General features: G+C 40.2%; 1 long non-coding RNA gene across 4 annotated transcripts; it reads left to right on the top strand.

The window, feature by feature from the left end:
• Positions 1-3,145: 3,145 nt before the first annotated feature.
• Positions 3,146-9,225, top strand: LOC144031047 (uncharacterized). 4 transcript variants are annotated; one of them, XR_013287424.1, is made up of 4 exons: positions 3,146-3,277; positions 5,890-5,966; positions 6,163-7,668; positions 8,581-9,225. It is a non-coding gene; the product is annotated as an uncharacterized LOC144031047 (long non-coding RNA). The 4 variants fall into 4 exon arrangements; XR_013287423.1 differs by lacking the exon at positions 8,581-9,225 and having other exon boundaries at positions 6,163-6,308; positions 7,531-8,567; XR_013287422.1 differs by lacking the exon at positions 8,581-9,225 and having other exon boundaries at positions 6,163-6,308; positions 7,142-8,567.
• Positions 9,226-9,455: the final 230 nt, after the last annotated feature.

Below are 9,455 nucleotides of genomic sequence, written 5' to 3'. Positions count from 1 at the left end.
AGATAAAAAGCTGATGTTATGGCGTTTGCTGTGCTAGCTAGCCTGTGAGATGCAAACGTTTTAAATGAGGACAAATGGAAAAGATCGTTTTCAGTCTAGTAGATCAAATATACGGCACAATAAATTCTCACAAGGAAAAAGTATAACAAATTTAATCGCAAGTCTGGTGACTAGCTAATGCTAAATGCTATCTTCAGTTCAACGACGCTCCCTTCCAACGTCTCGACACCAAAGCAGGAAGTAATTCTAGTTCCGGCATGACGCAAACGTAAATGTGAAAATAAATAGGAAGAAATTTAACTGTTAAATTCCTTTTGAATTGGTTTATCATGTGAATCACTTATGACAACTGCGATTGACATGCACTTGGCCAAGCAATTGGCTTGCTGACTGTGAAAAATGGGACGCAGCCCGTGTAAAACGTGAGACACAACAAATGCGACTGGCAAAATCCGCCGGGACTTGAGACACAATTATTCAAAACCGGAACTGTCCCGTTAAGTCGGGATGTCTGGTCACCCTATCGTAGAGACTAGGGGCTTTCACATGGAAATTATTAACTGTTTTATGATCCTATATCAAAAATGATGTCACCTGCCAAAATGAATTGGTAGCATTGAAAAAAAAAATACATTGTGAAGCATTAGCAGTCAGACGCTACCTGAAATATAACTTTTGTTGAATTTTGAAATGTATGACTTCAGGGCCGTTCCGCTTTAGAGGCCCCACTTTATTAGGATGAGAAAAAAAATGGCGGTTTACTGCCCAGCACATCATATTAAACACAACTCTTTATGTTGCAGTCCTTCTAAGATAAAAACCGACTGAGTTTTTCTTTAAGAGTAAAGACGGCTAAGCTCTTATTTTCCGTTCCGCTGGTGGAATTTTGATTAGCATCTAAGCCTCTCCTGGTACTTTTTGGAGCCTTCCCTCATGAATACGCTTGCGCGGAGCATCAGGATTCAGTCCTGGGCCATTAATGATGCAACGTCAGGGCAAGAGGCGATGAAGACAAACACAAATGCACGACGACGGAATGGTGTTACGCGTTTGTCAAAGCCGCACTTGATTGTACGATGCACAAACAGCTGACACAACCTTGAGACCTTCTGTCCTCTACTGTCATATTCCAGAATTTTTTTTGCCTACTTTTGAAAGCTGTCTTTCCTGACAGGCACGTTTCCTTTGAAGCGCTGGAAAATTATAGATTGAGGTGGCTGGACGGGGCAAGCGGTGTGTGGGACGGAAGGGTATGGGAAAAGGCATTGCGATACGTCGTGAGTCTTGTTGATGTGCCGCTAAGGAATTCCTGGAATGGAAATGAGGCAGGCCGATCGATCCGGAGACTAAAACCCGAGGCGGAGCGGGGATGGTGATGGGTGGGTGGGTTGATTGAACTGCATGATGGCATCTGGATCGTTGCTCTAATCCCTCTTGATTTCAGTGACCAACTGAGCAAGCAGTGGGAGTGCATCTTCACAATCAGCGGCATGGTTTCCTCCTGGGAGGGTTTTTTTTTTTTCTGCACAAGAAATTCCTTTTGTTTTTTTACATCATAATCATTTAAGACTCATTTTGCAGCACCGCTGCAGAAGCTTTTAAGCTTTTGGCACATTCACTGAAACATTTTTTTAATGGTTTATTTCTGCTCACTTGGGAATCAATTGTCTCTTGAGACTCCATTGGTGCTGTAATCCATCATAGTAACCACGTTTTGTTGTTTACTGCAGTTTTTGTGAAGATGTGCTGAGCATTAAAATTTAATATTGGACCACCATGACATTTTAGTATAGCATAGAGTGGCCATATTTTCAACATTAAAATTAAAAACCGGGACGCTGCAACTTAACTGAAAATCAAATATACAAATAAAAATCAACTTTATTGTGTTATTGCTTTAGCTAATGCTAAATGCTATCTTGGTTGACGGTACAATTCACTCACTGTTTCCTCACGTCACCTTGCACGGGTCTCGCTAAAAGAAAAGCTCAACCTGCATTGGGTCTGACCAGCGAGCACTTCATCAGGCTAGTGGGACTACGTTTGTCATAATTGTCAGGAACAGAAGCAGGAAGTAGTTCTACATCCAGTATGACGGAAAAAAAAAACAAAAAAACCCTGCTAGTGATTCACTGTGGATACAAATAAGGACACATACATGAATGTGAAAGTAAATAGGAAGGAATTTAACAGTTAAATTTCTTTTTAATGGGTTTTCCGTATGGATCGCTATATGACAACTGCGTGATACTGTGATTCACACACAGTTCGCATTCAGTCTGGTCTAGCAGACGTAAAACCTGAATATGTATCCAGACAACAGAACACACTTTTAGAATAAGAACTGCTCTATATTAAATCTAAACTGCAATATAACCGAATATGAAAATAGAAAGAGAAAGAAAAGCAGTGCCGTCTTCTCTGAATACAAAATCAATGTCACGATGGTGCCTCAAAAGAGGAAGTTTCATCCTTGTCACTGTGCAGTTGAGAAGTCCACTTCACTCCCCCCGCAGGACTTCCATCTTCATGAAAGCTCGTGCATGAGGAAACATTGATGAGAAGGTGAACATCGGTGTGCGTGCGTCACATGTGTGAACAAAGTCGTGTCTTTTAAATGGCAAGTCGGCAACTATACCTTTTATTGGAAAGCCTTGAGGAGCACCGATTTTCAACTAGTCAAATACATCCACAATGTTGCCATTTACTTCCTGGTAATATCACTAAGTGGAGGGCAGACCTCCGCCAAGGCCAAACTGTGAAGATGCGTGATGGAGAAAAGATTGATGTGTCAGGTTTGTGTTTTGTTTGGATTTGTTTGTTACTAAGCCACGCTCATCGACGGTGGGTCGTACTAAAATGATTCTAAATGAATACATTCGGTTTTCAATCATTCAGGCTCGAGAACCATGACTGTCTTTATGATTAATCTTCCGAGAAATTCCCCTGACGGGGGCCTCACCATTCCTGAAAACACTCATTTCAACATTCAACGCAAAATTCGGTGGACACACGTCTATCATAACAAGACATATGAACTTGTCTCAAAAACCCATGCTCGAAAGAAAACAGGAAGCTGGCTTGTTTGGTATGGAAGCAGGCATTTTGCATGAATTCCACAACTCCTATTTTGAAGGTCTTTTCACTTCCCACAATGCTTTGAGACACACTAGACTTCCAGGAAGTAAACAGGCGAAGTGGAAAGCTGCTCAATTAAATTGTTTGGTTGGTGAATATTAGCACTTGTTAGCTAGCACTTAGCTGGACGTTTAACAAGGTATGTCCTTTTGTGTTTACCTTTGCAAAGTTTGAATTATTTGACATATGGTAAAGCTAGTTAGCATATACTTAGGCTAGCCTGGCCTAGTCTTTGTGTTCTGATAGCTTTTGTTTTTTTGTTAATGCCTGTAGCTAAACCTCACTTAACTACCACAAAATTGCAATGCAGTAATTATGTTTCGCTTTTGGTGTGCTTCTTGATCATTGCTTGACATGTATCTTAAATTTACCACATCATTTTCCTAATGAGGGATAAATGCAATAATTGTATATTTTTAATCATTATATCACATTATAAAAATGACAGTAATCATGAAATGTGAATTATAGACATTTAATGTTAAAAACAAGCAAGTGATTTTGTATGTATTCCCTTTACAACACACAAAAAAAAGGGGATTATGTTTATTTCACTACTGAGTTAAATCTATTCCAAAATGGTGTTTACTGTATTTACGCCAATTAACTCTTGGTACAGCAAGAAGCATAATTGAGCTATATGATGATTCAAGCAGCGGTGGTTCGATGGTGTGTACACACACGCGGACCCGCGGCATCGATAGTGGATGAGTCATGTCTGCCGCCGCTTACAGTTACTGTGTGAGGGCCAGCTATTTGCATTCACAGCGCGCTCTCTCTATCTCTCTATCTCTCTCTATCTATCTCTCTCTCTCTCTCTCTCTCTCTCTCTCTATCTCTCGCTATCACTCTCTCTCTCTCTATCTCTCTCTATCTCTATCTCTATCTAGCCTAGCTAGCTAGCTAGCTAGCCGGCTATCTAGCCGAGCAAGCTAGCTAGCGCTTTCGCTGACATCTTTGTTTGGTGCATTTTTGACTGGGTGGGAACAAGTCCAAATGACCAAATTATGGCCCGGGGGCACTCTGCGGGCTGCCAAGATCACAGTTTACAAGGCCTGCAAGGTTAGTTAATAATACAAAAACGCAAAACAAAACAAAAAACCCAACAAAGTGGAGGTAGGCAGAGTGAGAAGGGAGGGTGTTGAAAAAAATAGTTGCCACTATTACTAATAAATTGGTTTATATTTTGTAGAGCTTTTGTAGATATGCACAAATAAACTAATTTTGGCTATAATAATAATAATAATAATAATAATAATAATTCCATTTTAGAAGCAAAACTGTTTTTCAATTTCTACTCTGTGTCAGGTCTTATTTATGAAGAAACTGTTTAAAAATAATGGTCGACAGCGATACAGTTTTCTTTTATTTTGGTTCTGAATCTGGAGATGACATTTGGTTGCTGGAGTGAGCCTAAAAAAAATAACAAATTGCTTGCTTTATTGATTTTAGTGTGTTTAATAAATTAAAGTATAAGAAATTCAAGCGACCCTTGTATCCTTCCATTTTTCTGTCTGCGGCCCTCACATGAAAACATTTGGACACCTCTGGTTTAGGGTCTTCAATTAACCCAAGAAACATTTCTAGCAGACTTTCAATGCAGAAATCAGAGCATGCTACCTCTACCAAGGTCAAATTCCTTCCTGAGAGCTTAGCAGCAAGACTATCCATCCATCCATCCATTTTCTTGACCGCTTATTCCTCACAAGGGTCGCGGGGGCTGCTGGCGCCTATCTCAGCTGGCTCTGGGCAGTAGGCGGGGGACACCCTGGACTGGTTGCCAACCAATCGCAGGGCACACAGAGACGAACAACCATCCACACTCACACGCACACCTAGGGACAATTCGGAGCGCCCAATTAACCTGCCATGCATGTCTTTGGAATGTGGGAGGAGACCGGAGTACCCGGAGAAGACCCACGCGGGCACGGGGAGAACATGCAAACTCCACCCAGGAAGGTCCGAGCCTGGACTCGAACCGGAGAGCAGCAAGACTAATAGATTGAAAAAAAAAATAAATAAATATGTTTTGCTGTTAATAAAATTCAAGGAATAAAAAGACTAGGTGGAGATTGTAAATATTTGACTAAATATTTTGCACCATAATGCTCCACACTACTACTGCAGTCCTGTACATTGCGGAGGCTACTCAGTGTTGCAAAAAAAAAAAAAAAAAATGCTAATAATAATACGTGTTCTTGTGCTTGCATGGATTTTACCCAAGTACTCCAGTTTCCTACCACATTCCAAAAACGACTCTAAATTGTCCAAAGGTGTGAATGATTGTTTGTTTACAGCGTATGTACCCTGCGATTGGCTGGCAAGCAGCCCCAGGTGTCCGTTGGCATTTACTCCTGCTCACTCGTGACTTCACTAGCATAAGCCGTATATCGGAAGCGGATGGGAGGATTATGAAATTCCTCACTTTAGGACAAATAATATCAAATCTTGTCTTGTTCTAATCTCATCTCGTGTTCCAACAACCACTACAAACACTTCTACCATGAATATGGATTTGCTGTGCTGCGTCAACCTGAACCATTGATAAAATATGTCCGATACCAAATTCACCGTCCCCAAAAGGAGCCGTCTTGACACGCATTTTAGATCTGCGGGGAAAATAACCGGTTTGTGAATGGCTTTCTCTATTCCATGCGTTGACTGCAAATCTTGTGCATTCATGTGATGTGAAACGGGTGACTGGGAATGTCAACGCGGGACATGACCAGTCCATAAAACTCTTCATTACAGAAGCGAGGCCGAGCGCGCGTTTGACGGTTCAGCCGTGCAAGCGACAAAGCAACCGGACTCTGTAGAGTTACGATCAGGTGAGTCGTTTTTTTTTTCTCTTTTTTTTGGACATACTTTCATATGGTTGGTGTGGCGTTTAGTGCTTGGTGCCAGAATGTTTGTTGTCATGGTTTGGCTCACTGATCAGTAGAAGGATGTTTTGAAAGGATCATCTTTAAGTGTGCAATCCAAAGTGTCCATGGAAAGGAATGATGCCAAACCTGTTTATGTCAGTTATGATGGTGCACCTCAAAACAAGCGTTGACCCCCATCCTGACCTCTGCAATCACCATCTGCTGCACTCAAGTGCGTCCCATTCACTCCAAAGAGATGTGGCCTTGGCCGAGTTCGCCGCCTCTCCACAACCACAGGATGTGCAGGTAAAATGAATTGTTTTTAAAGTTGCTAATAGTTGCTAACATGCCTTAAGAAATCAATTTCCTCGTCTTAGCTTTCAGGCGACTTTCGTTTGTCTCTTTATCTCCGTCTCTCGCCGCCTGTCTTCTCATCCCTGTTAACTCTTATACTGCCACACGTTAGGAAAAAAAACAACAACAAAAACAAAAAAACCCACAGTGCCGTTTCGCTGATTACGAGCATTCATCAGATTCCGTCACATTTCCCATACACCAGCAGATCATTGAAAAGAGACACAATGCTGCCATCTGCTGGCCATAGTTAGGTGTTTTTGATTCCACAACCCATTGACCAGGCAGTGTTGCACGTAGACGTTGCTCCATCCATTTAAGAAAAAAACAAAACAAAAAAACATAGATGACGTCATTTCACATTTATGGCAGCATACATTGTGATTTTACTAATCGTTATTAAACGTTTTTGGCAGTCACTGCCAGATGTTTTCAAAGCAACGTTCCCCATATTGTTTTACTGCTCAGCATTCTGACTGTTTGTTTTTATATATTGTATAAATATTGCATGCTTTAATAATATAAACACCAGACCTACCTAAAAAAAAAAGGAAAAAAAAGATTAGGTTCTCTTCTTTCACTGGAAAAACAAACATTTTTCATTTGTTCAATTCTTTAGTGATCACGAGTAGAACACCAAAAATACCAGTTTCTGACCAAAAAGCAGAAAAAACAAACTTTTTTTGAAAAGCAACAACAAACTACTCAATTTACAGATCAGGGCTTGTCTTCATTTCTGGTGGTGATTTTGTCCTTTTCTCTCCCTCACGGCTGACGCGATTAAGACCAGATTCATGCTGATCTTGCAACACTGCCATCTACAGGGCTCTGTATTCATTACAGTGTCTTTACAGACCAGAAAAGTGATCGAGACGCTTTTCATGCTTACACGGTGAAAAAACGTACTTGACAAATATATTCGCCAGTGGCCATAAACGGTTGGATTCCAGTTGTGGTATATAAACAATCACAGCAGTGAATGAATTAATTGGCAAATAAAATTTCAGAGGATGCAATGCAAGCTATAATTCAAAATGAAGAGCTCGCACTCTATCAATGAAAAATGTGCATTATTTTGGTTATACTTTATATGGTGTCTACATTCAATAGATTTGCTCATTTGAAAGCATTTTTAATGTGACTGTATACATTTTGCTTCTAACCTGCATCTGAGAGCACATTTTTGGGTCGACGCTGCGTTAGTCATCACCCCTGCCAGCCTCCTCCACCAGAACACAAATTGAGGGGATCTCTTTTGGAAGACTGATGTTCATCCCGCCAGAGGAGTTCCAGACGTCGACTCTTTGCCAAGGTGCACCGAAGCCGGTGCTGCCAGCTTGCGCTAAACTGGGCCAACACCTCACTAGGGCAGATTATGTTGCTCGTCCTTTCATTTGTCATCCATTTGCTTGTTAGCGTGTTTGTGTAGCAGTTTAACATAAGATGTTGTGTTCATTCAACAACAGCAGGGGACACTTTGACAATGAGAAGCAAGTGCGAAGGGTGCTTAAATACAATAAATACAGTTATTTGACTTTTAGCCACTGATCAAACACTATTTATAGTAAGTGGACAAAACTATTGGGACACATAAAGGAAGTGAAAAGAGTTTATTTCTGTTACTTTTTGCAAGAGTTTCGAGCCGTGGATTGGAAAATGACCTCAAAGTCAAAAGAATTGAGTTGCCCAAGTTGTCCTAAAATGAAAATTTATGTGAAATTAAAGTGTCGTGCGTAACAGCATATATTTACCTTCAGGTAAACAATCACCAAAATGGCACCCTCTGGTCTCATGCTTTTGCTATTTTCAGGGACACAAATGGACTCGTATAACCTCTATTTCAGACAATTGATGTAAAATACATCATTGTACATTTATGGATGCAATAAACTGTTACTGGACGATGTAACCAAAAGCCAGTATAGATTTGCCAAGGCTGAACTCTTGAAAAAAAGTGTTGTTGTTTTTTGTTTTTGTTTTTATGCGTTTGTTAACAGAGTGTTTCCCTTTATGATGTGCTGAAGAACCCGTAAATTGAATCCCAGCGCCTCTAAAATTTAAGAGCTTATTTGGTTTTTATTTTCAATATATGTACTTTTTAATTAAACAAGCTAGCGAAATGTGTTAACATAAAGTACTTTGATGAAACGTAATATTCAAACAAAATTACAGCAATTATGTTGTTCGGTAGCAGTTAGCTGACATTTTTTTTTTTTTCCTTTAGTGAGGGAACGTTATGGGCGATCGGAGTCAACATCACGATCTTCTGTTAGAAATGGAACGGGACAAGTTAGCTAGCCTGCATGTGCTTATGTTAACTCATTCACTCCCAGGACATTTTCACTGTTTTACTAGATTTTGACTGATTTTGCAAAGCCCATAGAATATTGTGCCCTATTGCTATAAAAACATGGAATCTACCAAAAGAAAGAATAGAGCCTCTTCTTTCATCAGGAAAAAAAAAGTACATTTCTACCTGTTTCCATTTTGCAGCAATTAGCATTAGGATATGGCTAAGTTTCATCATTATTCACAAAGCTGTTTAAAATAGTGGGGAAAAGAGCTTTTTGGTCTCTTATACTCTGCTGCCATCTGCTGGCAGTTTTTGTAATAACTACCATTGCTTCAAGCATTCTCTTCAGTTCAGAGGTTGCATCAAAGCCAACACGTATAAATGCATCTTTGGGAACACAATATTTAAAATAGAACGTATTTATACGCTATTGGGAGTAAATGAGTTAAAGACAAGGCGCTACTGATGCATGCCCAAAAAGTGTTACGCTTCTCTTTCATAAGTGTGGAAAACTAAATTCTGCTAAAATGTATGAAATGGTTCCACTTATCTGTCTTGGAGCTCAGCACCCGTAAACCCGTGACCCCTAGAAGCACCCTTGAATTCTGTAAGTATACCATATTTGTTTGGTATTCAACTGTTTTCTTGGGTGCAACTGTGTTTTGGAAATATGCACACGACTATAAATGCGGCTGAAGATAGAAACGGACTCTTGCTTATGCCATGCAAATATCAAGAGGATGCAGTTGTGCCTTTCACCAAATCTTCATTGAATGGACAAATGTTGCCAAAGTACACATATATAG

This window comes from Festucalex cinctus, chromosome 11 (genome assembly GCF_051991245.1).
Source record: "Festucalex cinctus isolate MCC-2025b chromosome 11, RoL_Fcin_1.0, whole genome shotgun sequence".
NCBI lineage: Eukaryota > Metazoa > Chordata > Actinopteri > Syngnathiformes > Syngnathidae > Festucalex > Festucalex cinctus.
This window is presented reverse-complemented; position numbering and strand designations above follow the sequence as displayed.